Genomic DNA, 14575 nt, shown 5'->3' on the forward strand with positions numbered 1-14575 from the left:
AAGTCAGATTTAAGATATTTTTAAATTAAATCTTTTTTTTTAAATAATTTGACCTTATTTAAATTTAAAATAAGATAACTATAATCATGTAATTTTAAAAAGGTGTAAGATATTTTGCTAACTTTTAAATTTTGTTATTTTATTTATTTAAATTACATTTAAAATCTGAAAAAGATATTCATTTATCTTTTTTAATTTTTTATTTAATTTTTATTTATAAAATAACATTTAAATTTTAAAAGTAGTTAGCAAATTTTGAAATGATATTTAGGTTGGTTGAAACCTAATTTTTTAAAATTGTAGGTTTAATTTTAAATTTAATTTTTTTTTAAAAAAATTCGAATTTTTCAAAATTTTTTTAATTTTTCGAAAATTATTTTTTATTTAATTAATTATTTCGAAATTAATAATTTAATTTAAAATTAAATAAATCCTACATCCAACTATCTAGCTAACCTTGTTGCAGGAGTATGTGTTTTAGCTTGTGTGTAAGTTTTCAAAACCTATTATTACTTGATTGCAAATAGCCATGGTTACCTTTTGCCAAATCTATTGATCTGATGGCTCCCTTGGTCAAGATAATAATTTGTAACAGGTATATCTACAATCTTCTTTCATCTGTGTATGACCTAGCAACATGATAGGACCCATCCAAAGTGTGCCTGTGTGAGCCTATGTGTTTAATTTTATTATAGATGCATATAGGTTGTTGTTGCTAAAATAAATTATCATAGTTCTTGATAGATTTTATTTAGGCCCATTTAGTTTTTGGGCTTATTCAATTAGTAACAGTTGTTCATTTTAAGGTTAAATTCCTATCTTTTGGGCCTTGTGTGAGAGTTGGGAGCCATAGTAGTGGGTACGACATACTGAACCCAGCACCCCCTCACATGCACCACCCCAATTGTGAAGGCCCATTTGCCTGATTTGAATAACTGTACTAGGTTAATTAAACTAGTTTAACCTAATAAAATTGATTAGCAACATAATTAATTTCATTTATTTTGAAATTAATTTAAGAAAATTATAGTTTAAAGAATTTTTTATTCTAAGCTAAACTATATGTATTTTCTTGTATTTAATTAAATATAGAATTATAACCATCTAGATTCTTTCTGGAGCTTAATTTAAATTTTTCATTAAATATTCCTATTTAAGTTGATATTTAGTTATCTACAACTAACCAACTTAAATATGAATATCTTTTGAATTTCTAATTTCAAAATTAAGTTGAGGAATTTGAGGCATTGGTTATTAAGATTCTTTAGATATTTTTTAAGTTAATATCTTTTCGAATATTAACTTAAAATGGAATATTTTTTAAATTAAGTGGTTACAACTTAATTTTTGATATTTAATTAAATTTAAATTTGAAAATATTTAAGTTCTAGATTTTTTCTAATACAACTTAAATTAGATATTTTTTCAAATTTTGTGGAAAAGATACTTAGTCAAATAAGATATTTTCTAGATAGTTATTTCTAGACTACTTATCATTTCTAATATTAAATAGGAAAATATTATACATTGTGAAATTAATTATTTAAATAATTAATTTTGGTACAATTTATTTTAAGTATATTTTTTTCCTAGTATTAAACTAGAGATTAATAATTAAGCCTTCTCTACACTTAATTATTTATTTCTTGAATTTAATACATTTAATTAATTTGAAAATTAAATATCTAAGTTGATTTTCATCATGATACTTAAATATTTCTTTTTCATGATACTTAATTAAATAGAAAATTATTTTTAGTTGAAATTTATTTTTTCAACTAAATTTAAATAATTTTCAAAATATATTTTTTTTTCTTTATTTTATGAATCAAATTTCAAAATTGCATTTTTTAAATGCTGGAATTTTGAATTTTATTTGAAAAATAGATTAAATTTGTAAAGTATTTATTTTAATTTTGGACCAACTTAAATCAATGATTTTTTTTTTCATTTAATGATTAATTAAAATAAATGAAGTAAAATATATTTTTCTTTATTTTATTAATCAATTTTCGAAATTGCATTTCTTAAATGCTGGAATTTCGAATTTTATCTTGAAAAATAGATTAAGTTGTAAATTAATTATTTATTTTAATTAATTTTTGGACCAACTTAAATCAATGATTTTTTCATTTATTGATTAATTTAAAATAAATTGAATTAAAGTATATTATTAGAAATTGAATTAATTAGTCAAAGGAAAATCTAGATAGATGATATTTTTGCTTGAAGTATTTTTCTAGTGTATTTAATTAAATAGAAAATTAATATTTAAGTTGATTTTCATCATCATACTTAAATATTTGAAATTTTTCTTATATATTTAATTAAATAGGAAAATTATATTTTTTGTTGTAAATTAATTTTATTAATTAATTTTGGGCCAACATTAAATTAGAATAATTTTTCCAGGATTAATTTTTTTTTATTTTAACTTGTATTTTCGAAAATTGTGTCCTTGAATACTTTAATTTTTCGAAATGCAATATATATTTATAGAAAATTAAATTTGAGTTGTAAATTAATTTAAGTTAATTTTGTAACAACTTAAATTGAATATTTTTCTAAATATTTATTGGAAATTATTACTAAGATGAAAATAATTCATGTTATTTTCATATCCATCTAAGTAAAATTTATAAATATTAAATTAAAATTTATATTTAGAATTTTTTCATTCTAAATTGGAAATTTTAATAAATATATATTTAAAATAAATAGATTAAATAAAGAGAATCAAAGAAAATACAACTCTCTTTAAATAATGAGCTTTATTATTAAGATATTCGATCTCCATTGTGGGTTTTACACCGCGTTTGTTTTAGTGAGTAATCCTCCCTAATGGAGGAACGTTCATTAGCAATTTCGCACCGTTTAACCTCGCATGATAAGTAGTTTGTAAGTGTTTTGTATGGTATGGATCACCCTAATTGTGGCGACCATACTTGACTTGCAAATTATGAAACAATGGTGGAAGCTCATAAGATAGAATTGCCTTGACTCTCGCCTAAACGGGACAACGCTGAATTCCAATCTTGATCGAATAAAAGGTTGCTAGAATGTTTAACATTTTAGACGAGCTGACAACTCTATTCAATGAATGGCAGCTTTGATTCTCGCCTAAACGGAACACTGATATCAGTTTGTTGAAAACCTTGGAAATTATTTAGGATTGTATGTTTTAGTATTTTCACTCGTCATTCCTACTTGCTATATGCTTATAATTTTTGAATTGTGTATGAATTTATATTGAACCATGTTATTTTCTGTTATTAAGTTGTAGTTTAATTTCGAATCTTCATTGTTGGTCTAACTTGGCTTGTTTATCTAATGAGCTAAATCCCTAGTGGATTTTCACCATTAGACATACATAATAGTATTAGATCTCGAAAGATAAATATTGTATATGCGACATCTAGCTGTTCATCAATTGATGACACCTTAGACTAGTATTTTTACGATATGAAACAAGAAGATTGTATAAATAAGATTACTTTGACATTCGCTAATCGAAGCATCGTTGAATTCTTATTTATAAACAAAATTATCCTAATTCCTCTTAGCTTATTCATTTCGAATTAGCTTCAAAACATATCATTGGATGAATGGTCTTGTAACGCCCTAAATAATTCGGCACGCTACCCAAAAAGCTTATGAAACCCTAATCCCCTAATCAGGATTACTAATTAAAATAGCGCAGAATTTAAACTTTTATATTAATCAGAATGAAAATAAACTTGTAATATATTTAAACTTTTCAAAATAGTTGGGATCCCAAAAATATTTACAAACTTATTACAAGTTCTTTCTTACTAGCTGACCTAAGCGGCAAAACAGAATACAAAAGTCAACACTGTTAGACCCATAACCCGCTTGGTCTGAAGTGGCATGAACATGTACATTCTTCGCCCTCCTCCTGAAACTCATGGCTGATCAGCTAATGCCTTACCCTTTCCTGCACAGTAGAGCACCCGTGAGCCAAGCCTAGCAAGACAGTATAAATCATAACAAATATATTATGCTCATTCACATATGTCTGTATAGCACAGACCTGATCATTATATCAACATGCCCATTTATGTCTACGTACCGTAGACCTATGTGTTGCGCTCACACATCTAATTAAATCTACGTGATGTAGACCCACGTGTTGCACTCACACGTCTAATTACATTAAGGCCTTAGAAGTGGTTCATCTCGGTTATGAGTACCGAGTCCAACCTGATTATGCCTTGAGCACATAATCCTTAAATTTCATTTCAATTAACATGGCATGACATTTATACACATATATCACTAGGGTAATAACCCTAGGCTATTAGACCGTTCCTATTAGGGTAATAACCCTAATCCCGGTTACTTAACATTCATGCATATCATTCTCAACATAAGCGCCACTGCGCATACTCTACGTGCTAATCACTGTCTTACCTGTTGTCCTGCAATAGTAGAGATTCTAAATCCCTGGGTGCTCCTGATCAGGTGCCGGTAATCCTAGTCACACAATCCGGGATTTTACAAATAGGGTTAATCCCCAATTTCACTTTCACAAAATATAAACATGGCATTCAAAACACAGATAATCAAATAGAGCTCGGAACGAGCTTTCCAACGATATAAAGAACGTCCCAAACGGAGTCCCGAGTCAAAAGTTATGGCCAAAACAAAATTGAGAAAAACAGAATTTCTCACTGCCAAATCCAGTCTCGACGGCCGAAAATCCTGTCGCGACGACTGGGTTTAGAACACCCCAAAACTCCATTTTTAAGGTCTTAAAATGCCAACCTTTCCTAGATTTCGAACCCCAACCAAACATAGGGTAAAAATACAAAATTCATGCATTAATCCTTAACCAAAATTAGATTTAATCAATATAAAAATTAACCTCCAAACATTGAGCTAAATTTCCCACTAATTCAAGCTCAAACCTTGAATCTTTAAATTCAAACACAAGCTCAAGAAAAACATACAATTCAGAGCTGCATAAGATAATGGAAACACCAAAACAAACTCTAATAATCCCACACAACATTCAAGTTGCAATCCATATGGTCTCAATAGCTCAAACACATTAAAAATTACCAATATCACCACTAATTCACCAACATGCATCAAATCTCAAATGAACATCAAACCTAAACTCAAAAAAATATTCACATACCAGAATTTAATCATAAACAAAAAGGATCAAGAAGTTTTACCACAAATTTCTAAGCTCCAAGCACCAAAATCACCCAAACTCCTTAACTTTTCTCCAATCCAAGCCTTAATTTCAAAGTTGTAAAATATTTAAGATGATAAAGAGAGGGAAGAGGGGGTCGGGTTAAGGAGAGAGAGAGGACCCAAAATTTCTAATTTCATTTCCTCAAAATCAGCTTTTATTAAAGTAAATCAAATAAGGTCAAAAGACCATTTTGCCCCAAAGGCCAATTTTCACCTATTCACACATACAAGGGCATTCTAGTGAATTCATACTCAATTATTTTCAAATAAAAATTCAGATTATCACCCATAAATAATAATTCCAAATAAATCAATCCAATTTATATTTCGGGCCCGAACCCAGTTCGGCCCGAAATACCCGGTTGTGACTATACCGCGCCAACCTGTCAGAACACACCTGAAAAGACAACACAATCATACTACATAATAATATAGTTCCATTAAGCACGTAATTAAATTAATTTCATCATTTTACCGTTCTCGGGTCATAATTACTAAAATACCCCTGGCTCACCAACGGGGTCTTAACATATAATTAATCAAATTAATTCACATATACTTAATTATATAATAATATAATTCCTCAATTATTCATAATTATCTAATTAGGGTTTTGCTAATCCATTCCTTAATTCTAGGGTACTACAATTACCCCCTCCTTATAGAAATTTCGTCCCGAAATTTACCTGAACAACTCCGGATATTTCTGCTGCATATCCGTCTCGAGTTCCCAGGTTGCCTCTTCTACTTTACTGTTCCTCCACAGTACTTTCACCAGTGCCACTGTCTTGCTTCTCAAGACTTTTTCTCTTCTATCAATTATCTGCACTGGTTGTTCCTCGTATGACAAGTCTGGCTGAAGTTCCAATACTTCATAACTCAGAACACGGGACGAGTCTGAGACATATTTCCGAAGCATTGAAACATGAAACACATTATGTACAGCTGCCAGCGCTGGGGGCATAGCCAACCTGTATGCTACTTGCCCTATCCTCTCAAGGATTTCAAAAGGTCCAATGAACCTCGGGCTAAGCTTTCCTTTCTTCCCAAAGCGTTTTATGCCTTTCATCGGAGATATTCGGAGAAATACCATGTCCCCGACCTGAAAATCAATATCTCGACGCTTTGGATTAGCATAACTCTTCTGCCTACTCTGAGCTGCGAGCATTCGCGCTCTAATCTTATCAACTGCCTCACTTGTTTTCTGAACAGCTTCGGGACCCAAGAACTTTCTTTCACCCATTTCATCCCAGTGTATGGGTGATCTACATTTTCTTCCATATAAAAGTTCATAAGGAGCCACCCCGATTGTTGCCTGATAGCTGTTATTATAAGAAAACTCGATCAGGGGAAGGTACTTTACCCATGATCCTTCAAAGTCAAGCACACATGCCCGTAGCATGTCCTCTAAAATCTGAATGGTCCTCTCGGATTGTCCATCCGTCTGAGGATGAAAAGCTGTGCTGAACTTTAACTGAGTACCCATAGCTCGATGCAGACTCTCCCAGAATCTCGATGTAAACTTCGGATCTCTATCCGACACAATGGACTGGGGGACACTATGCAGACGCACAATTTCTCTAACATATAACTCAGCATACTGATCAATGGAGAAATTTGTCCGAACAGGTAAAAAGTGAGCAGACTTTGTATACCTGTCCACTATGACCCACACAGAGTCAAATTGTCCTGTGGTTCTAGGCATACCTACCACGAAGTCCATAGCTATATCTTCCCATTTCCATTCTGGTATTTTCAGTGGTTGCAGCAACCCTGCAGGTCGCTGGTGTTCAGCTTTCACTTGCTGACATGTAAGGCACTTTGCAACATACTCAGCGATGTCATTCTTCATGCCTGGCCACCAAAACATGGTTTTCAGGTCTTGGTACATCTTTGTCGACCCTGGATGAACTGAATGAGGAGTCGTGTGAGACTCATCCATGATCTCTTTCTTGATGTTCTCATCCATAGGCACACAAACTCGACTCCCAAATCTCAACATTCCCGTTTCATCTATTGAGAAGTCACTAGCCTTCCCAGCCGAAACCCTAACTCGGGTTTTTATCAACTCTGAATCTTGCTTTTGTACTTCTTTAATTCTCTCTAAAAGAGTGGATTGCAGGGTAATATTAGCCAATTGCCCCACAACCAACTCAATCTGAGCTCGAGTCATTTCATTTGCTAGCTGTCGGGAGATTTGCTTCATAGTACTCAACTGACTCTGACCTTTTCTACTCAAAGCGTCAGCAACCACATTGGCCTTACCAGGATGATAAAGGATCTCACAATCATAATCCTTCACCAATTCTAGCCAAAGTCTTTGTCTCATATTCAAGTCCTTCTGGGTGAAGAAGTATTTCAGACTTTTATGATCAGTGTATATCTCACATTTCTCGCCATAAAGGTAATGCCGCCAAATCTTTAGCGCAAATACCACTGCTGCGAGTTCTAAATCGTGAGTAGGGTACCTCTGCTCGTACTCATTTAACTGCCAAGAAGCATAAGCTATTACCCTCCCAGCCTGCATAAGCACACAGCCGAGACCCTGTCTCGAGGCATCACAATATACCACAAACTTTTCCTTATCTGAAGGAAGAGTTAGTACAGGAGCGGTAATCAAGCGTTGCTTTAACTCCAGGAAACTTTTCTCACACCGATCAGTCCAAACAAACTTTTGATTCTTTCGGGTCAGCTCCGTTAAGGGTACATCAATCTTTGAAAAACCCTCAATGAACCGACGATAATAACCCGCCAAACCCAGAAAACTTCTGACCTCTGCAGCTGACTTCGGTACTGGCCAATCCCGTACAACTTCAATTTTAGCCGGATCCACCATGATCCCATCTTTATCCACTATGTGCCCCAAAAATGAGACACGAGATAACCAAAATTCACACTTTTTGAACTTAGCATAAAGCTTGTGATCCCGTAATCTTTGCAAAACCGCTCTGAGATGCAATTCATGCTCTTCTTCTGTCTCAGAGTACACCAAAATGTCATCGATAAACACAATCACAAACCTATCCAGGTAATCCTTAAACACCCGGTTCATCAAATCCATGAATGCCGCCGGGGCATTAGTGAGTCCAAAAGACATCACAAGAAGTTCATAGTGTCCATACCGAGTACGAAATGCAGTTTTCGGGATATCTTCCTCTCGAATTCTCAGCTGATGATAGCCTGAGCAAAGATCGATCTTGGAAAAGACCGTCTTCCCCTTCAGTTGATCAAACAGATCATCAATTCGAGGTAAAGGATACTTGTTCTTAATGGTAAGCTTGTTCAACTCTCGGTAGTCAATACACATTCGCAGGGTTCCGTCTTTCTTCTTCACAAACAAAACCGGAGCACCCCAAGGTGAGTAGCTCGGTCTAATGAATCCCAGATTCAGTAACTCTTGCAATTGTATCTTCAATTCCTTCAACTCAGCTGGAGCCATTCGGTACGGTGCCTTAGACACTGGATCCACTCCCGGAGCCAATTCAATAACAAATTCAATTTCCCGAACAGGTGGTAATCTCGGCAAATCTTCTGGAAAGACATCAAGGAACTCACATACCAATCTCGTATTCTCAGGCCCTGATGTCACAGGTTGGCTAGTGTCCACTGTAGTAACTATGAACCCTAGACAACCTCTACCCATCAGGTCTTTAGCTTTCAATAGTGATATTCTCGGTATGCGTGCCCCTTGAACTTTACCCACGAACACCGCTGGATTAGCACTGTCGGGCTCAAACACCACCATCTTCCGTTTGCAGTCAATCATCGCTCCATATTTAGACAGAAAATCCATTCCCAGGATTATGTCAAAATCAGATAATTGCAGCTCAATTAGATTGGCGGTCAACTCACAACCGTCAATCCAAAAAGACAAGGACCGAATCCACCTCGTGGATACTATCAGGTCTCCCGAGGGTAACAGGGTTCCAAACCCCGAAGCATAAATATCACATGGCTTATGTAAACTTTTTATCACTCTACTCGATACATATGAATGAGTAGCTCCCGAATCAAATAACACAGTATAAGCACAACCATTAATAGATAACTGACCTGTCACAACTGACGGACTAGCATCAGCATCTGCCTAAGTTATAGTGAAAAGTCGCCCCGGGTTCTGAGCAACATTCTTCTTAGGCTCTTCTCTCTTGGCTTGGGGACAGTCTCTGATAAAGTGGCCCACCATGCCACACTGGAAACATGCCTTGGCTCGGCACTCACCAGGATGATGCTTCTTGCATTTAGGACATTCTGGATATGATCGGAATGAGGACCCGCGACCCTGACGGCCACCTCTGTTTCCCCGAAACTTTCTATTTCCCCCCTGAAGCTCCGGAAGCCTCAGCCTTCCGTTTGTGCTCAGGGTTGCCACTGTCGGTCCCCTTACTGACATTACCACCAGCAGGAGGGTTTGATGCCATGGCGGCATCCTTTGCAGCCTGCTCCTTCATTACTTGCTGCTCGGCCTCCTCAGCAATTAAGGCCAAGTCTACCACTCTCTTATACAGAGTGTCATGTGATGTGGTAATCTTCAAGTCCCGACTAATTGTAGCATTTAGTCCTCGAACATATTTCTGCTTTCTGGTAAAATCTGTAGGCACCAGATCACCAGCAAATTTAGATAACCAATCAAATTCCAGAGTATATTCAGCCACAGACATTTTCCCCTGAGTCAATTTCACAAAATCTTCTTGGTGTGAAGTCCTCACTGCAACGTTATAAAACTTTTCTTCAAAAAGTTTCTTAAACTCTTCCCATGTCATCACACTGACATCTCGAGTCTGATTCACTATATCCCACCATACGCGGGCATGATCTTGAAACATAAAGGCCACACAATTCACCCTCTCAGTTCCCGTCACCCCCATAAAGGCCGCACATTTTAGATTCCAAACAGAAATTTTCTTATATTTCTAATTCCAGAATACAATACAGTTACACTTTCTCAAGTGTTTAATATCCATCCTTTATTAATGGATTCAAACTGTATGGAATAAGAGTTAGGTATTCTGTGACCAGGATCCACTTGCACTATTCTAAGAATTCTTTTATAAACCTAAGTCATCAAAAGACACTACCACATTTTTTTTTAATCTATGGCATTTGTATCTTGTTCATAGTGGATTTGACAAGATCAATCTCTGTAAAGAGTTAATATGCCTATATCCACAGAAAGTAGTTCATCTCATTCGCAGATGGATGTACATTCAGGGGTGGATATGAGTTTTTCGTTGTATTCTTAAAACGATCACTCTAGATTATACCTTATGCAAAGAAATTTGAAATGTTTGAAAATTTTCATTAATTTCTAGCAATGGTTAAAACCATTAAGGTAAGTGGTTAAAGATCTTACGAACTGATAGGGGTGGAGAAATAGTTAGTAGATATGCAGTTCAAAGATCATTAATTTGATTTTTGAATTATATCCAAACTTACCTCCCCAGAAATTTCGAGTTGCATGTTGATGATTAGTTACTAGTCGTTGCCTAATTCCTTCTATGGTAATACAATTTCAGAATGATGTAATGGTTGTATACTTAATGTAAATCATTACTAGATTCATGGATGACCTAATCAAAATCTTAAGAAAAGCTAGAACTGTTAACCATGGTTTGTTAGGTATTCTAAGTGATTAGGGGTGGACCATCCCATTGTCAATAGATAAGAAAGTATTTGTTCAAACAAATACTACTTTTCTAAGATAATGACTAAGTCTGAAAACAAGTAGCAAATAAAGGAGATATTTTTCTTGATTCCAAAAGTGTTCTATCATCTTATATAACATATGATGATCCCACTGCCTCTGTTGTCTTGTCACAACCAAAGAGGTTAATACCATTTAGTTTTCTTCGACATAATTCACGGTACCTTGTCGTAGTGGGAGAGTTTCTAGGAACTCACCTTCTTATGACTTGGGAGACACTAGTGATTAAAATCCATTGTGAGTTTAAACAAGTAATGGATTGTCAAGATAAGAAACTAAGAAGAAAAGCCAATAGTACTATGGTTTAATCCATTCACATGGAATAACCTAAAGTTTTCTATTACAAGGACATAAAAGGAAATTTTAGTTAACAAGTCTATTCTATGGACTTAACAAACTTCCTGTTCCTAGTATTATAGGTTTGAGTTTATCTAAACCTATGGCTTGTGGTATACCTGGTAATTACTTACTCTAATGCAAGCAACTTACTTTAGTGAGATGCTGAAGCATTTTCTTTCTAATGGCAATCTATAGAAGCTTCACAACTTCTTAAACATAGATTTTATTTATCTAAGGAAAAGTTTCAACTATTCCAGAAAAGATAAAGCCATGAAAGAATTTCTTAAATCAACAGTGAGAGGTCTTAGATATGCTTTTGTATGCCTTAGACCAGACACCTGCTGTTGAGTGGGAGTAATGAGTAGGTATCCGATTAATCCAGGAGAAGAACATTGGAAGACAATCAAGTAAATCCTAAGATTAAGAAGAGGAACTATATGTTAGTCTATAAGAGTGTGTTTAAAACTCTTAGACTACACCATATCAGATTTCGAAATTTGCCTTTGTGCTAGTAAATCTTTCTGATAAGATGGTGATTACTCTGGGGGTGGAATAGTGATTTTGGAGAAGTGTAAAAACCTATCTGAAGTCTCTAGGTCTACCAGAGAGGGACTGAATGTTAAGGTTGCAGGAAAGGTACTTATTCAGTCTAAGGAAAGTTCTATACATCTTTGGCACCATTCCAAATTGCCTTAAACTACTAGTGTTAATTTCCTGATTAACCAAAAGTAGTTGCCAAAGGTATAGAATCCAGTATCCCAAGAGAGTAGACATATAGAGAGGAATTTCACATTATCAATGATTTTGTGATTAAAGGAAGAGTAATGGTGGAGAAAAGGTTGTGTTTAATTCAACCTTTCAGATCCTATTACGAGGAGTTTACTACTACTACACTTGATTTGTATATCAAGGTGTTGAGATTATTTGAAACACACTCTTTGTTTTATATTAGTGCAAGTGGGAGTTTGTTGGGTTTTATGCCCTAAATAAAACTCATTTCAATATAATCAGATTTACTTATTAATATAGATCAGAAATAACATTTAATGTTGCATGGTTCACATGATTTATTTCATGATTATATGTATATAATGTATGAATTCATCTGAAACCCTTTTCACATACTTGATCCTGTTTATTGTGTCGTCAACACATTGGAAAGTAAACATGACTATGTGAATAAAGTTTCCTAGATTTATCAGACAGAGGGTTTTACTGATATGATAATCTACAATAGAGTTTACTTGCATTTGGAGAAGTGCTATGTTCTTTCCAGAGCATTGGTTAAAGTAAAGCTCAGGTTGGATGCATGGAGTATGCATCGGAAGGGACCGATATTGAACTTTGACTTAGATTTATTAAACTTACCGTAATATCTATTCAAGTCAATATCGCCTAGTTGATCCTAGATCAAATGATCTTAATCCTGATATGATTAGGCTCAATCTCGAGAGGCTATTCGTGTTCTTTGATTTGTTAGTTAAGCCTACTTTTAGGTCAGGGTGATACGTACATTTTGGGAACACGGTAGTGCAATTGAGTGGGAGCGCTATCATAAACATAGAATCTATAGCTTCTATCTGGCGAATAGTAAGCAAAGGATGATCTCCTTCGAGCTTGACCAAACGAACATAAATGGTGGAGTACTCATTTCACATAAGCTGAAATATCATTTATACGGGGTCAAGTGTTTTAAGGAATAAATACATTGTAGGGTGTAACGGTAATTTAATCCCTTTACAGTGTAGATCATTCATATAGAGGATCGTTGATCAAATTAGGATTATAACAATGGATAACTAATGATGTGTCTATATGGTGGAACATATAGAGCATTCTATATAACTGAGAGTGCAATTCTAAGTTCTATGCGTGGATTCAACGAAGAATTAATAAGTTAGTGAATTTTAGTAATAAATTCTTGATCTACTTATTGGAAGCTCGGTTATATAGACCCATGGTCCCCGCACCAGTTGAGATAATATTGCTTGTAAGACTCATATAATTGGTTTTGATTAATCAATTATAATTCTCAAATTAGACTATGTCTATTTGTGAATTTTTCACTAAGTAAGGGCGAAATTGTAAAGAAAGAGTTTATAGGGGCATATTTGTTAATTATGATACTTTGTATGGTTCAATTAATAAATATGATAAATGACAATATTATTTAATAATTATTTATAGTTATTAAATAGTTAGAATTGGCATTTAAATGGTTGAATTTGAAAATTGGCATTTTTGAGAAAATCAGATGCAGAAAAGATAAAACTACAAAATTGTAAAAAGTGAGGCCCAAATCCACATGTATAGGGCCGGCCACTTTTGTAGGGTTTTCCCTCTGATATTTTCATTATTTTAATGCCAAATAATTCAAACCTAACCCTGGTGGAATGCTATAAATAGATAGTGAAGGCTTCAGGAAAATCACACACTTTTTTCTGACACTTTCTGAATCAGAAAAACCTGAGCCTTCTCTCTCCCTATCTTTGCCCGAACCCACTCTCTCTCTCTTCCTCATTGAGATTTTGAAATCCTTAGTGTATGAGTAGTGCCCACACACAGCAAGTGATACCTCAATCATAGTGAGGAAGATCGTGAAGAAAGACTTTCAGCAAGAAGGAGTTTCAGCATCAAAGATTCAGAGAAAGAGATCCAGGTTCAGATATTGATAATGCTCTGCTACAGAAAGAAATCAAGGGCTAGATATCTGAACGGAAGGAGTCATTATATTCCGCTGCACCCAATGTAAGGTTTCCTAAACTTTATATGTGTTTATTTCATCGTTTTAGAAAGTTCATATTTAGGGTGTTAATCAACATACTTGTGAGTAGATCTAAGATCCTGGTAAAATAAATTCCAACACTAACATGCCCAAACAGTGGATTAGACAATTTAGTCTGTCTAATCAAATCCAGTCCTGCATACCAAACGGACCCTAAAGTATAAATGCATATTATGTTAAAGCACAACAAAAACTGGTAGGCACAACAAATTTTATTTTATATTTTATAGACTTTTTATATAATAGGTGAAATATATATTGCATTTTTTAAATGATTTATGCAGCAAGATTTTTATAAATATTAGTGAAAAAAAATGCATTTAATTTAGAATTAATTTATTGAAAAAAAAAAACAAAAATTATCCACTTAAATTATAAATTGTATTTAAATTTATTTTTTAAAATTTTTTAGTTTTATATTTCCATACCGAAATTATATTATTATGTATATATAGATATTCATCTCTGTTAAAATACCAAGAAATATATTGGATTCTGACTTGAAGTTACTAGTAGGATTTTCT

At 34.0% G+C, this 14575-nt stretch overlaps 1 long non-coding RNA gene across 1 annotated transcript; it reads right to left on the reverse strand.

The window, feature by feature from the left end:
• Positions 1–3692: 3692 nt before the first annotated feature.
• LOC133029324 (uncharacterized) lies at positions 3693–5429 on the reverse strand. The gene is made up of 2 exons (XR_009683468.1): positions 5202–5429; positions 3693–3955 (listed from the first exon to the last, which is right to left on the reverse strand). It is a non-coding gene; the product is annotated as an uncharacterized LOC133029324 (long non-coding RNA).
• Positions 5430–14575: the final 9146 nt, after the last annotated feature.

The sequence above is a fragment of the Cannabis sativa genome, chromosome 1 (assembly GCF_029168945.1).
Source record: "Cannabis sativa cultivar Pink pepper isolate KNU-18-1 chromosome 1, ASM2916894v1, whole genome shotgun sequence".
Lineage (NCBI taxonomy): Eukaryota > Viridiplantae > Streptophyta > Magnoliopsida > Rosales > Cannabaceae > Cannabis > Cannabis sativa.